The sequence below is a fragment of the Otolemur garnettii genome, unplaced genomic scaffold (genome assembly GCF_000181295.1).
Source record: "Otolemur garnettii isolate 467f Iridium unplaced genomic scaffold, OtoGar3 scaffold00024, whole genome shotgun sequence".
Classification (NCBI taxonomy): domain Eukaryota; kingdom Metazoa; phylum Chordata; class Mammalia; order Primates; family Galagidae; genus Otolemur; species Otolemur garnettii.
This window is the reverse complement of record NW_003852419.1, coordinates 1,337,094-1,351,264: the sequence shown is the minus strand read 5'-3', so window position 1 is coordinate 1,351,264 and position 14,171 is coordinate 1,337,094.

Here is a 14,171-nt window from a genome sequence, read left to right as displayed (position 1 = left end):
CCCAAGTAGCTGGGACTACAGGCGCCCGCCACAACACCTGGCCATTTTTTGGTTGCAGCCATCATTGTTGTTTGGTGGGCCCGGGCTGGGGATTCGAACCCGCCACCTTAGGTGTATGTGGCTGGCGCCTTAGCCACTTGAGCCACAGGTGCCGAGCCTGTCACTGCTTTCTATCGCAGAGGCAGCCCAGACTTAAGGGAAGGGACTATACCTACACCGGTCATGAATACCACCAGGAGGTACGGCTCACTGGGGACTACCTTTGAAGACTAGCTACCTCAAGTTCTGTCCTCTGGGCTCCCAAGGAATCACATACCTCCCGTGTGCAAAATATATTCACCTTTCAAGGTCCTCAAGGTCTTAGCCATTAAGTCATCAGGTTAAAGCTCCAAATTTAGGACCTTAGCCATTAAGTCATTAGGCTAAGGCTCCAAATTTAGGACCTCATCATCTAAATCAGGTCCAGGTACAAATAAACCCCCTCAGGGGTGGTCCCTTAGGGATGGTTCTTCTTGATCTGAAGATCTGTGAACAAGAGACCAGTTATCTTCCCCCACCCCTAATAATGAGGTGGGCACAGGATAACTGTAACAGACACACCCATTCAAAACAAAGGAAAAATGAAACCAAGGACATGTCATCAAGCAAATGTCACCAGTTTCTTCATTAGGTCCTGGTTCTATTCTCTATTATCCATGACTCTTGGCTCCATTTTTTTTTTTTTTGAGAAAAGTGCAGTGGCATCATCATAGCTCACTGTAGCCTCAAACTCCTGAGTTCAAGTCATCCTCCTGCCTCAGCCTCCAGCTTAGCTGGGACTATAGGTGTGCACCACCATGCCAGGCTAATTTTTCTATTTTTTTACAGAAATGGTTTTCTCACTTTTGCTCAGGCTGATCTTGAACTACTCATCTCAACCAATCCTCCCACCTCAGCCTCCCAGAGTGTCACTTCCTTCAGCCCACACTCTTAATTTCTTTTGCATAAGAAGTTACCAGTGTCTGTGGCCAAATACCTGACAACTCTTAGCCTGCTTCCTGCCCACACATGAGTTTTTTTTCCAGTTTGAACTATCTCTGTCCTTTTCAATCTAACTTGATACAGTTCTTTCTAAAATTTGTGGGTTTCTTACGTATCACATTATAACCTACTTCATTAGACAAATCCCACGTCCCAATTTATTTCTAAAAAGTCCTGTCCTGGCTCGGTGCCTGTGGCTCAAGTGGCTAAGGCGCCAGCCACATACACCTAAGGTGGCGGGTTCGAATCCCCAGCCCGGGCCCGCCAAACAATAATGGCTGCAACCAAAAAATGGCCGGGTGTTGTGGCGGGCGCCTGTGGTCCCAGCTGCTTGGGAGGCTGAGGCAGGAGACTCGCTTGAGCCCAGGAGTTGGAGGTTGCTGTGAGCGTGATGCCATGGCACTCTATCCAGGGGGATAGCTTGAAGCTCCGTCTCAAAAAAAAAAAAAAAAAAAAAAGTCCTGTCCTTACTTTAAGCCACCTGTGAGGCTGCTGTTGGGTTTTTGGAAGTCCTATGCAGAGAGGATCTGAAAAGTATACCCTTAAGAATCACAGAAGCCGGGCAGTGCCCGTAGCTCAGTGGGTAGGGCATCAGCCACTACTGGGTTCGAAACCAGCCCAGGCCAGCTAAACAACAATGACAACTGCAACCAAAAAAAAATAGCCAGGTGTTGTGGTGGGTGCCTGTAGTCCCAGCTACTTGGGAGACTAAGGCAAGAGAATCGCTTAAGCCCAAGAGTTTGAGGTTGCTGTGAGCTGTGATGCCACAGCACTCTACCCAGGGTGACAGCTTAAGACTCAGTCTCAAAAAATACATATATAAATAAAGAGTCATAGAAGCCCTGTTGTCTATCTAAATGGTCTACAAAGCATGCTCCTAAACTTTCTAAGGTCTTGACAAAGGGCCTTAAAGCTACACCCTTGATTCCCTCTTAGCCTGCAACCGTAATTTACTTGACAGCACCCTAGATTTTCTTTGCCCTGTGCCCATTCTTGCGTTAAGAGCTCTTTGCTGGCTGGAATTACAGTTCTGGGCTCCTCGTATTTCCTAAATTCTGCTCAAAACCTAAGCAGTTCTTTCTTTAGTTCATTTCTATCTTTCCTTTACCAGAGTTACCTAGAAGCTAATTAATACTTCCAATGCTTTGCCTGGAAATGGCCCGGCCAGATTCATAAGTTTATTAGTTGCCTTTCTACTGCCCACTTCACGCAGGTGACAGCCTTACTCAGTTCTGCCAGTGACCATCTCAGGCCTCCTTTTTTCTAGCATCCAATAAGTTTCTTCACTCTGTTTTAAGACTTCAGTAGCATCCTCCTCAAGGTTCTTCAGCTTCCGCCCTCCACCTGTCCCAAAGCAAGTGTCACAGGTTTTAGTTTTTGTTGCCAGAACACACACCACCTCCAGTACTGTGCTACTGGCCTTCCAAAGAAGGCTCCAGTGAACAAGACCTCCTGGTGTTTACTCCTTGTGTGGTCTGCTCACAGTGAATCCAGCTGACCTGTGACTCAGGTGAACAAATGGAACGCAGGTGAAGTACATTGCACAAATTTTGGATGTACCCATTAAGAGGACAAGCACCTTCCTCTTCTTCCCTTTTAAAATACCCACTTTTGGGAGTTCCGAGCATCATGTTTAAGTCCAGCCACCCCACTAGAAAAACCAGCTACTCTAGTGGAGAGAGAGGTCCAGAGAGTACATGGTAAGGATGGACCAGCTGTCCTAGCTGATCCCACTTGAGCACCCTGGTGACTTGAGTCTCATTCATCACCTAATCACAGCCACATGAGAATTCCCAAGCACAAACAGCAGAAGAGACACCCAGCTGAGCCCAGTGAACCCACAGAACCACAAGTACTTGAGGCAGTGTGTTATGCAGCGCTTGTTAACTGAAACAACGCTGGGTGCAATTTGGTTTTATTTTTAGCCCTCGAGATATAGAACACACATTTTTTGAGTTCTCTGTTACAAAAACATGAGTATTAATTTTTCTAATATTAAGGCAAGAAAACAAATTTTAGAGAATACATTTATACCAATTTATGAATTATAAACATCTTTAATCTATTACTCATCCAAACATCACTGGATCATTAACAGAACCCTTGATGTGCTTAGTAATAATCAAATTCAGTTGTCTTCAATATTTTGCAGACTTCCAGTTGTATAAAAATTACAGTTTTGTATGTACCAGTATTTTTAATTTTATCATTATAAAGGTAAACATCACATTTGAAGGACAGAACATATTTTAAGTTTGTCAGTTTCAGCTCAGTGCCTGTGGCTCAAATAGCTAAGGCACCAGCCATATACGTCTAAGGTGGCAGGTTCAAATCCAGCCCGGGCCCACCAAACAACAATGACAGCTGCAACCAAAAAATAGCCGAGCGTTCGTTGTGGCAAGCCCCTGTGGTCCCAGCTACTTAGGAGGCTGAGGCAGGAGACTCACTTGAGCCCAGGAGTTGGAGGTTGCTGTGAGCTTTGATGCCACGGCACTCTACCCAGGGGGACAGCTTGAGGCTCTGTCTCAAAAAAAAAAAAAAAGTTTGTCAGTTTCATTTATAACTTTTAAATATTTAGACATACGGTCTGTAAGCTTTCATTTCTACTCTTCTCCAGGAGTGGCTATCGCTAGCGCTAATAAAATAAGTAAGTGTCTGACCAAAATAGGAGCTAGAAAGACCATGACAGCCAGAACAAAAAGGCACTTAACAGGGCCAGAAGGAACACCCGGGCACCCCCACAGAGAAGACCAGAGAGGAGCCCAGATGTGCAGTGGGAGGCTGAGAAACCCACCTGTCACCTCAGGGCCACTCACTGGGCCTCGGGCCAGTCCTCTCTCACATTCTGAGACTGTGACTCTCCCTGCTCTTCCCCACCCAGGCCTCAGATCAAAGCCCCCATTCAGCCCAGTGTCCACTCAGCCAGGGGCCATAGTAGGACATCAAGGCTTGGCTAAGGCTCCTTGCTCCCCTTTTTGTCTGCAGACCTGTCTCTCTGTCCCCAGGAAGCCTAATGGGCCCAGCCTCTAGCCAGGGGACACCTAGCCCTGGGATCAAGGTAAGGAATGAGAGGTAAAATTGGGAAAGTACAAACAAGACAAGTCATCTGCAGGCAGTATCTAGCACTCACAGACAAGGGCACAAGGGCGTGGGGAAGAGGCCAGGGATCCCGAGATCCTCAAGAAGCCCAAAGCTTTGTTTATCCCCCAAAGGTAAAGACAAGACTGGCCTCCTCCCTATAGCCTCCAAAAGAGAGGGGGTTGTTAACCCGACTACTACGGTGGCTTCAGGATCAGAGCTTGTTTCTCACCAAGAGAAAACGCCATCACCCCAGCCCAAGTCACCTGAAAGATGGAAGTTTCCACAAGGTTCAGAGCCTCTGGCTCAGCCTGAGTGTGCAGGGATTCCACACCGGTCTTGTGACTGTGGAAATGCAGGTAAGCGGTTTCTGCACACCTGTGTGAAAGTCTGTGATTGAAACCACCTGTAAGACGATGGGTGTCCATGAACGAGATGCCGGGCGGCCTAGCCACGGGGTTATGTGTGCAGGCTTTGAGGCCAAACTGCCTGGCTCTGAACCCAGAGTTTACCACTTACTAGCTCTGTGATCTTGAGTTGATTTCTCTGTGACTCAATTCATTCTTCTAACAATACCTACCTCATGAAGTTGTTATAAAGATGACATTATTTAATCCTTTTTATAGTGTTAAAATAGTGCCTACAGTGTAGTAAATTTCCAGTCAGCATTAGTTGTAATTTTTATGTGTTAAGTGTAGATTCAAGTGCATCTCTGTTAAGGACCAGAGGTGTCTGGATGTCTTAGATTGTGAGGACACACACACTGAGTGTCAGTGTCTCTGTGTGTCCAATGGTAACATCTGGTATTTACTATGCACCGACTGTGTCAGGCAAGACCGTAAAAGTTCTATAGGGATTCACATGAAAACACACACACACAGATGCGATGGCTGAGTACATGTCCAGCCGCATGTGGCAGAGGTACCTGTGAGTGTGGCCTTGTCTCAGACCTGCCCAGTGAGACCCCCTTGCTGAGTGAAATGAATGAGAGATGAGGACTCATGCCATAGGCCGCCTGCTGCTCAATGCTGCGGGAAGGCAGGAGATCTCTCTCTCTCACACACACAGAGCCCACACCCTGGGCGCCCTGTAAGCTTAAATCATCTGAATCATCTTTCCTCCAATAGAAAAAGGCAAACCAGCAGCCCACCAATCACAGCCTTCCTTTCAAGCCTTCTAAGAAAGACCTGGTCTTGCTTGGACCCCGGCTAAGCGCCTCTTCTGAGGAGTCCCCGTGCTCAGGAAGGAGTCCTGCTGAGCCAAGCCATGTTTTCACCATGCATCATTTTCTCTTGCTGAGTGGCACTGACTTCGGATTCACTGTGTATCCTCCTTGGGAGGACAGAGTCTCACTCCGGCAAGACACTGAGTTCCCCTGTGGACAAAGGCCCTGTCTTTTACCTGTTTCCTTTGGTCATATTATCTATCCAGTGCTGTTAACAGGCATAGCAGGCATAAACGGGTGATAACTGAAAATTTATGAATATGCTTTTCTCTTTGGTTTTGATGAGTACATAACCTTCTTCTTCACTGGCCTGAGGCATTCATCCTGCTTAAAGAGAGAATAGCCTTAAGGTTTATATATGCAGAACATACAGAAGAAAAAATGTGAGGATGTTTGGCATCTGACATGCAAAATAGGAATACGCTGCAGGTGAAAAGTCTTCTGACCTGGCTATTCTCTTGGCAGCATGTTTTCTGGATTCCTGCATCTTTCTCTCCTTAGACAGGGAATTTTACCTAATGGATGCCCAGGCAAGAAGAGGAGTTTCTGTCTCTCTTTCCTGGCCAGGGTGTGAGGCAGGGGGAGGCCTGGGAGGAAAGCAAACAAAGAGAGTCAAGCAGTAGGATCTGGCCCCCTCACCCTTCCCCAGGAGAGGGGCTCTGGTCCCAGACTCCTACTGGGACCCTGAAAAGAAGGGATGTCCCAAGCTCCTTCAAACCACTCCAGCCTCTGCCACCAGCACCAGGGCTCCCAGGTAAGGCAGCCTTCCCAGGCCAACTTCCATTCCTGAAGGGCCTGGTTGCCATGCTGCGAACCAGCAGGACTTCTAGGAGATACTATAGGAGAGGAGGGATCCGGGCACCGTGGAACTGATCTGCCAGGGATGCCATAGGAGCTCAAGCCAGACCAGGCGGAACTACACCACGAGTTACATAATCTCAGCTTAGAGATTGATCAGTGGCTGGGGAAAGCACGGGCTCTTGCTGGTAAACCAGAGGACACCACACCCCGGATCTCAGCTCCTTCCTCTTGCGAAATGTTACCCGAGCTGCTCTTGTCTGTCTACACCCCAACCCCATCTTAGTGGGAGAAGCTGGGGAATGCAATCTGAGAACGAGCACTTTTATCCAAGAGAAGTTAAGATCACTTAACAAGACAGGCTAAACTGTCCGGTCCCATGACGCTTAAATCAAGTTGAACACTTCATTGTTTTTCTCACCTTATCGTCAAGCCAGGGTTGAGAGAAAGGCCAGATTAATTATAGACTAATAAATAAGGAAATTACTTTTTTTCTGCACAGATAAATCACAAATTAAATTTTCAGCCCTGTTGCACACACAAAAATAGAGGAACCACCGCTTCCCCTCTGAAATACCAGCTGACTTTTCCAACTAAAGGCAATGATCCCAACAGAGATAGAGTCCTGACCCTCTGCTCCCCCAGCTGCCTCCTCCAGGTGGTACAGAACCACGTCTCCCTTCAGCCTTCGGGTGCACACACAGTGGGTCCCCTCCCTCCTGGCCTACCTAGGCTTTTTGGAAGGGAGGAACAAGGTTTTGATTCTCTTTCCAGGCCCTCCCTAACCAGGGCACTTCAGATTCCCTCCTCCCCACCCGCTTCCTGCCCAGGGAGATGTGGATGTGGGGTGTGACCTGAGTGTAGCGCTGGCCACTGGCCCGAGGTACTACACATTGTGAGCGTCCAGGAAGAGGGCCTGGGCCTGGAGCCTCCCACGTGCGGAGGTCGACACTGCCACCTGCTGGGCCACCAGGAGACACAGCCCTGGTGGGACACACTTTCGGTTAGCCTTGAGAAACGCACCAGGATACCTTGCACCTGAATGATTCCCCTTGTTTCCAAGGCAGTTTCTCATGTATTCCATCTGGCATGCTGGCTGGAGCAGGAGCATCCTCCCATTTTATGGAGGAGGAAACTGATACCCAAGAAAGAGCACAGTGCTGCTGGAGGTTGCACGATTGGGGATGGCTTGAAGGCAGTACTCAGTCTCCTGCCTCCCAGCCAAGAGCTGTGTCCCCTCCTCAAAGCTCAGACAAGGTGTACTGGCAAGCAAGAGTCCCCCTATGAAAAAGGTTTATGGGACCATCCCCAACATGCAGGCAAGGGAGCAGGGTACACATCCTTCTACTGGGACTGCAGCAGCAGGTGGCAATGATAGTCCTATGCCGGCTGGGAGCTTGATACATGGGCATAGTGACTCTGTTTCCTAAAGATTCGTACATGCTACAAACACGCTCAGCCTGAACAAGAGCAATACCCTGTCTCTACTAAAAATAGAAAAACTAGCCAGGCATGGAGGCACACATCTGGAGTCCCAGCTACTCAGGAGGCTGAGGCAGGAGGATCACCGGAGCCCAAAAGTTTGCTGATGGATGCCTGCCCTGATTAACTGGGCTCCTCCACACCACAGAGGGCCTGCCCCACCCAGGCCCACCTTGTTCCCTGTCAGAGTTCTTAGTCTGTGACCTCTCCAGGTCCCAGGCTCCAGGGTCTGGGTTCTTATGGCTTGGTACACAGGACTCCCTGCTTTACAGGCTGTGAATCACCTGAATTCCACAAACTTACTTCCAAGACCTGTGACACCTTCACGTTGGTCCAACTGAACAGGGCATCCAGACTGTGATCAGAGTCCTCATACCCTCATCCTGGGTCCCCATGGCCAACCTAGGTCCCCCAGGTCCTCTTCCCAAGCAGGAAGGGTCTGCTGCCCGTGCCCCTTTTGGCTGCCATGGATACCTGCCATGTGCTGAGGAATGACAGGCAGTTCAGAGCCAGGCAGGAATCCGGGGAGGCCAACTGTCCTGCAAAGACACCATCCTTAGATGGCCACATAAGCCCCCAGCTCCATCTCTTTTCTTTTCTTTTTCTTTTTTTTTGCAGTTTTTGGCCAGGGCTGGGTTTGAACCCGCCACCTCCGGCACATGGGGCTGGCGCCTTACTCCTTTGAGCCACAGGTGCCGCCCCTCCATCTCTTAATCACATCACTAATGAAAACATCTCTGAGGTGGATGAGACACCAAACTGATCTCAGGATGGGCAATGACTTTCCAAGCTGAGAAGAGTTTATCCTGGGAAAGCTTTGGCTGAATAAAAAGTTTATGACATTTCTGTGTATGAAAAACGGACCAACGCTAAAGGCAAGCAGGTCTCAGAACAGTGTTTGCAACACCCAGGATAATATACTCTTAGCATGTTTTTCCATGAATTGTGAATGTCTTTGCTGCTTTTCTGTTGGGAGCATTAGATTGTCTGTTTGTTCATATGTTAAACAGAAAAAGCCTACTTATTTTGAACCCTTTGGTTTTTTAACATGTGAATGTATTGCCTATGAAACAAAAAAGAAAAAATTTACCTTTTAAATATAAATCAAATACAATATTTCAATTGATTTAATTGGACAGTTGATGAATGAAAATGTAATACTAAAAAATAAATTCCAAAGGGGAATTTCTGCTACAGCTCTCAGACACAAGGATAGGAGGCTTGTGAAGGTGACTCAGTAGATCCGCAGCAGCCCTGTCCTCAGCTTCCCGCTCACGGTCTCACTTCCAAGCACCTCTTTCTTGAATCCTCCAAACCACCTTCACTCAGCCTTTCTCTGTCACAATCTGCTCTCAGAGAGTCTTCGATAAACTCCTCCATGTTCGGGGCCAAGGGTGCCTTGTGGAGCTGTCGGCTGCAGGAATCATTAAGGAACAGAGACAAAGCTGTTGCCTTTGGGTTCAGATACCATTTAATGGTCTGACTTCAACACTGCCTGCCACATCTGCTGTTAAGCAGTTGGACACACAGCAAGTTACTTACCATGAGGTGCTGGTGGGGGCTGTGAAGAAAACTTAGAACAGGTTTATTGATGGTTGTTTTTTTGTTGTTGTTGTTTTGGGGTTTGTTTGTTTGTTTTTTGAGAGAGGCCCTTGATCTGTTGCCCAGCCTGGAGTCTGGTGGCATCATCATAGCTTGCTGCAACCTCAAACTCCTGGGTTCCAGTGATCCTCCTGCCACAGCCTCCCAAGTAGCTGAGACTCTAGTTCCTAGTTCCACACCTGGCTAATTTTTCTATTTTTAGTAGAGACAGGGTCTCACTTTTGCTCAGGCTCTTCTTGAACTCCTGACCACAAGCAATCCTCCCACATTAGCCTCCCAGAGTGCTGGGATTACAGGCATGAGCCACCGCCGCTTCTGGCCTGTTGTGGCTGTTTGATGAGATTCTAGAAAGTCTGAGTCCTGGCTGACTCAGCCCACCTCTGAGTCCTTATCTACAAAACAGGAAGAAAGAGAGCCAGCTCCTAAGGGCTAGTATCCTCACAGTCATTTCTCCAGACGGCAGGTGCAGACAGTGCTCAGGGATGGAGATGCCCTGTAGTCATTAGGTGGGCAGATGACCAGGACCATCTCCTCCTGCTGGGCAGCCAGCGCTCCTGACTCTCCTCTTTGCTCCTGGCTCGTCCAGCCTTTATTTGGCCAAAACAGCCTGCAGGACAGAAAGTGTCTTTTCAACTCAGCACCTGTGGCTCAAGTGGCTAAAGCTCCAGCCATATATACCTAAGGTGGAAGGTTCAAATCCAGCCCGTTCTGCCAAACAACAATGATGGCTGCAACCAAAAAAAATAATCAGGCATTGTGGCGGGCACCTGTGGTCCCAGCTACTTGAGAGGTGGAGGCAGGAGACTCCCTTGAGCCCAGGAGTTGGAGGTTGCTGTGAGCCATGATGCCACGGCACTCTACCCAGGGGGACAGCTTGAGGCTCTCTCTCAAAAAAAAAAAGAAAGTGTCTCTTTTCTGCCCAAGCCCCCTCCCACCCACACGCACCAGGAAGGAGCAGCTCATTACTTTTCCTGGTGTGTTTTGCACACACTGGGTGGTGGCACACATCAGTCCTGGTGTTAAAAGTTGATTTCTCCCAGGGCAGTCCCTCCCTGACCCTTCTCCATTCATGGTCACCCTATCTGACAGGATTGCACTGGCCCAAGCTTCCTGCTCTCCAAATCTCTCCCCTCTCTTCTTGTCTATTCTAATAGAGTCCAGGAAAGGCAGAAAGCTACAGACAGGCTGGTGGTTACCTTGCAGGTTGCTGGTGAACTACTAGCCATCCAGTGGCGGCCCGGACAGGCTCAGGCGCTAAGGGCCTTCTGAGGCAGAGTCACAGCGCCACCGTGTGGTAGAAAGCTGTCTGCACCTCCAGACAGCAGCTCACAGCTGGCCCAAAGAAACGTCCTCAACTAGCTGTCTAGTTGCTGGGGTCCTCCTTAGATCCCAAGAGAACCCCATCCTTGTGGGCTGAGGGACAACTGTCAATCCGAGGTCCCAGCCACATTTCTAACCTCCTACAGCACAACACCTAGAAAGGGCCAGGGCTTCTAAGTCAGGTGAACTTTGTCACTCTCATCTCCTCTCTTTCATAGAAATCTGAGCTTAGACGATTACATAATCCTATAGAGCCTCAGTGTCCCATCTCTAACATGGGAGTAATAAAAAAGGCTGCTGAGGAATAAATTAGGTAATAAAGGGCACGGAGCAGTGGCTGGCTCACCGCAGGTGTTCAGGAAACAATGCTTTCCTTTCCTTTCCATCTGGGCTTGGTGCCAGGGAACCTCTCCTGGCTCAAAGGCAGGGACAAGATAACACAGAAACCAAAGCCCGGGATGAGAAACTGTCCTACCTCAGCTCCTGTAAGAAGCCATCCCTAGCTACCTCTATCAGCTATGATTTGCCTCGCTGACCCCTTCCAATTTAGGGTAAACAAGCTGATTTGCTAGGGACTGAAGATTTTTCTGGAACTTGAGAACTTCAGGGTTAGAACTTGGGGTGTTTCAGGCAGCCCTGGATGACTGCTTCCCAGTCTCGCTCTAGGACTTCATAAGATTAGTGAACAGAATCTCTGGGGCTGTGACCCAGGAATCCTCATGGTAACAAGCTCCACAGGTGAGTCTTACAGATGCCCGTGTCTGAGAGCCACAGCTCGGACACTCTCAGACTGCAGTTTCCCACATGCATCTAGTGTGAGCATTACTCATCAGTTGGGCTGCAAGCCCCGAGGTGAGGCTCTGCACACGCAGTGATGGGACAACGCCCTCCCTCAGCACCAGGCTCGGCCCCTGAACCTCCTGCAAAGTAGACCTGAAGCAACTGGGCCGCGTTCGCATCTCAGCCTTAGAGTTCAGGCCCATGTGCTGCTTCTCTACTTTCTTCCATCCACTCACTCAGTATTTGTTGAGGACCTACTGGTTTAGCACAGCAGAAACTTTTATCCTAGTGATTCGAGATAAACAATTAGCACTGTGTAAACACAATAAACTTAGTAAATGTAACAAGAAAAAGACAGCACAGGGTAGTCTACTCAAAGGCATGTCTGAGAATGAGATGTTTAACTGAGCCCTGAGGGTTGAGCAGCCAGCCACCCTAAGACCCCAAGGACAGTGTTCTTGGAGAAGGAATGGCCACTGCAGAGGCTTCACCCAACCCTGCCTGGTGATTCTAGCTTGGACTCTGTCCTCCTGTTTTTAGCTTAACCTACTTCTGTTCTCTGTCTTTCTCTCTCTCTCTTTTTGGGCGGATGGGATCTTGCTATGTTGCCCAGGTTGGTCTTGAACTCCTGAGCTCAAGGGATCCTCTTGCCTTAGCAAAGTAGCAGGGACTACAGGCTCATGCCACCAAGCTTGGCTATATTTTATCTTGCGGTTTTGGGGGGGCCTGGGGGTGGGTTTGAACCCACCACCTCTGGCATATGGGGCCAGCTCCATATTCCTTTGAGCCGCAGGTGCCACCCTGTATTTTATCTTTAGTCTTATAATGTTTAAAGTCATTTTGAAAATCATCTTTTATTTAACTGATGATTTTTTTATTATCTGAATGTTTCTTAATTAGGGGAATCGCATGGGTTTTCTCTAAGCCAAAGGTTCTCTTTAGGGCACTTCTCTAGTCATGCCTTGTATCCATCACCCCAGTAAATCTCACTTCCTTAAGGATCTTTCAGGAAAAGACGTTCAGCCTGGAATCTGAGAACATTTATTTGCCTGCCTCATCTAGCATCCGTCAGCCCAGGCCCTTCGATCATTACTCTTATGATGTGGATTCTAGAGCCCCCATGCTCATGGATTATCGCATCAGAAATCATCTTTAAGGGTGGTTTCACATATCTGAAAAAGTATGTATAGGTAGAGATCCCTTGCATCAGCAACCCCACTTCTAAAACATGTGAGAAAACCTCTTCTCCTCCACATTATCTACAAAAACGAGAAGACTAGAAACAGTCCAACGTTCATCAGTGGGGGACTAGTAGGTGGTGCGGCCACACAGAGTACAATGTAGCTGCAGTCGAGTGGGGAGGACTCCAAGTTGCAATTTAGAAAGAATCTTCAGAACTATACCGTTAGTGAAGTCAATCAGACTAGACCAGCTTCTGAATAAGAAGGGAGAAGGTGGAAAATAAACATGTATATATTTGCTACAGTTTTAAAAATAAACAATGGGAGGCTATACCAAAAAGTAATTTTAAAATGATTACCAATAGAGAGAAAAAAGAAACAAGATTGAGTGGGAAAGAATATAGGCTAAATTTCCTGTTTTATAGTTTTGACTTAGGAAGCATGTAAATGTTTTAAATAAATAAGCCAAAAAGAAAAGCAAGAAAATGTAAAATAAGCCGACTGAAACAACACTCACTGTCTACCAAGTTGGTAACACAGTCATTTGTAGAAAAATAATTTTGACTCCAAAACATTGTATTTTGAATAGACTGAGAACAAAAATTACCATAAAGAAGTCTTAAATGACATTTCATATTTTTATTGTTAGATATAATATTGATATTATATTTTGAAGTGTGTATGTGTATGTGTATGTATACATAGTAAGATAGTGCAAATAAGTAACTATGTAATTATATAAAAGTTGTAAAGAAATAATATTTTCAGGACAAGAGAAAAGAGATCCAAATATAAAGGGCATGAATTTTGAAATCCTAAATTTGAATTGGAAATACTACCATACACTTAGGCTTTATTTTCTCTTTAAAAAAAATAAGCACTACACATTTCTGTCCACTGAAAAATCCTAGGAAATGTGGCAACCATGGAGTGGCAATAAGAAACCCTAGCACACAGATTGTGGTCTTGAAATAACATTCCTAACAAAACGAACCAGGTTCCTGGGAGAAACGGCTCAATAACACACTCAACAACGGAGCCTCAAGGTTCATAAAATAGGAAAAGATAGAACACTAAAAGGAGAATAGACAAATATATTGTAGTTGGTCACTTTCATACCCTTCTCTCAATTATAGATAGAACAAGCAGGCAGAAAATCAAGGCTACAGAATGCTTGAACACCACTCTATTCACCAACTTGGTGTAACTGATACTGATAGAATACTCTGTCTGAAGAGAGCACAGTACGTGTCCTTTTCAAGTGTATCAGAATGTTTACTAAGATAGACAATATCCTGGGCCATACAACAAGTCCAAGAAATGTTAAAGGATTCAAGAGAGCTCTGACCACAGTGGAATTAAACCAGAAATCAACACCAGAAAAGTGGCTGAAAGAGGAAATTACAAACTATTTTGAACTAAATGAAAAGGAATACATAACAATTTGTGGGTGTCAGCTAAAGCATTATTTAGAGGGACACTTATAGCACTAAAGTGCCTATATTAGAAAATAAGGTGTCACATCAATGACTTCAACTTATTCCTTAAGAAACTAGAAAAAGTAGCTGAGCACTGTGGCGGGCACCTGTAGTCCCAGCTACTTGGGAGACTGAGGCAAGAGAATCACCTAAGCTCAGGAGTTGGAGGTTGCTGTGAGCTGTGATGCCAAAGCACTCTACCAAGGG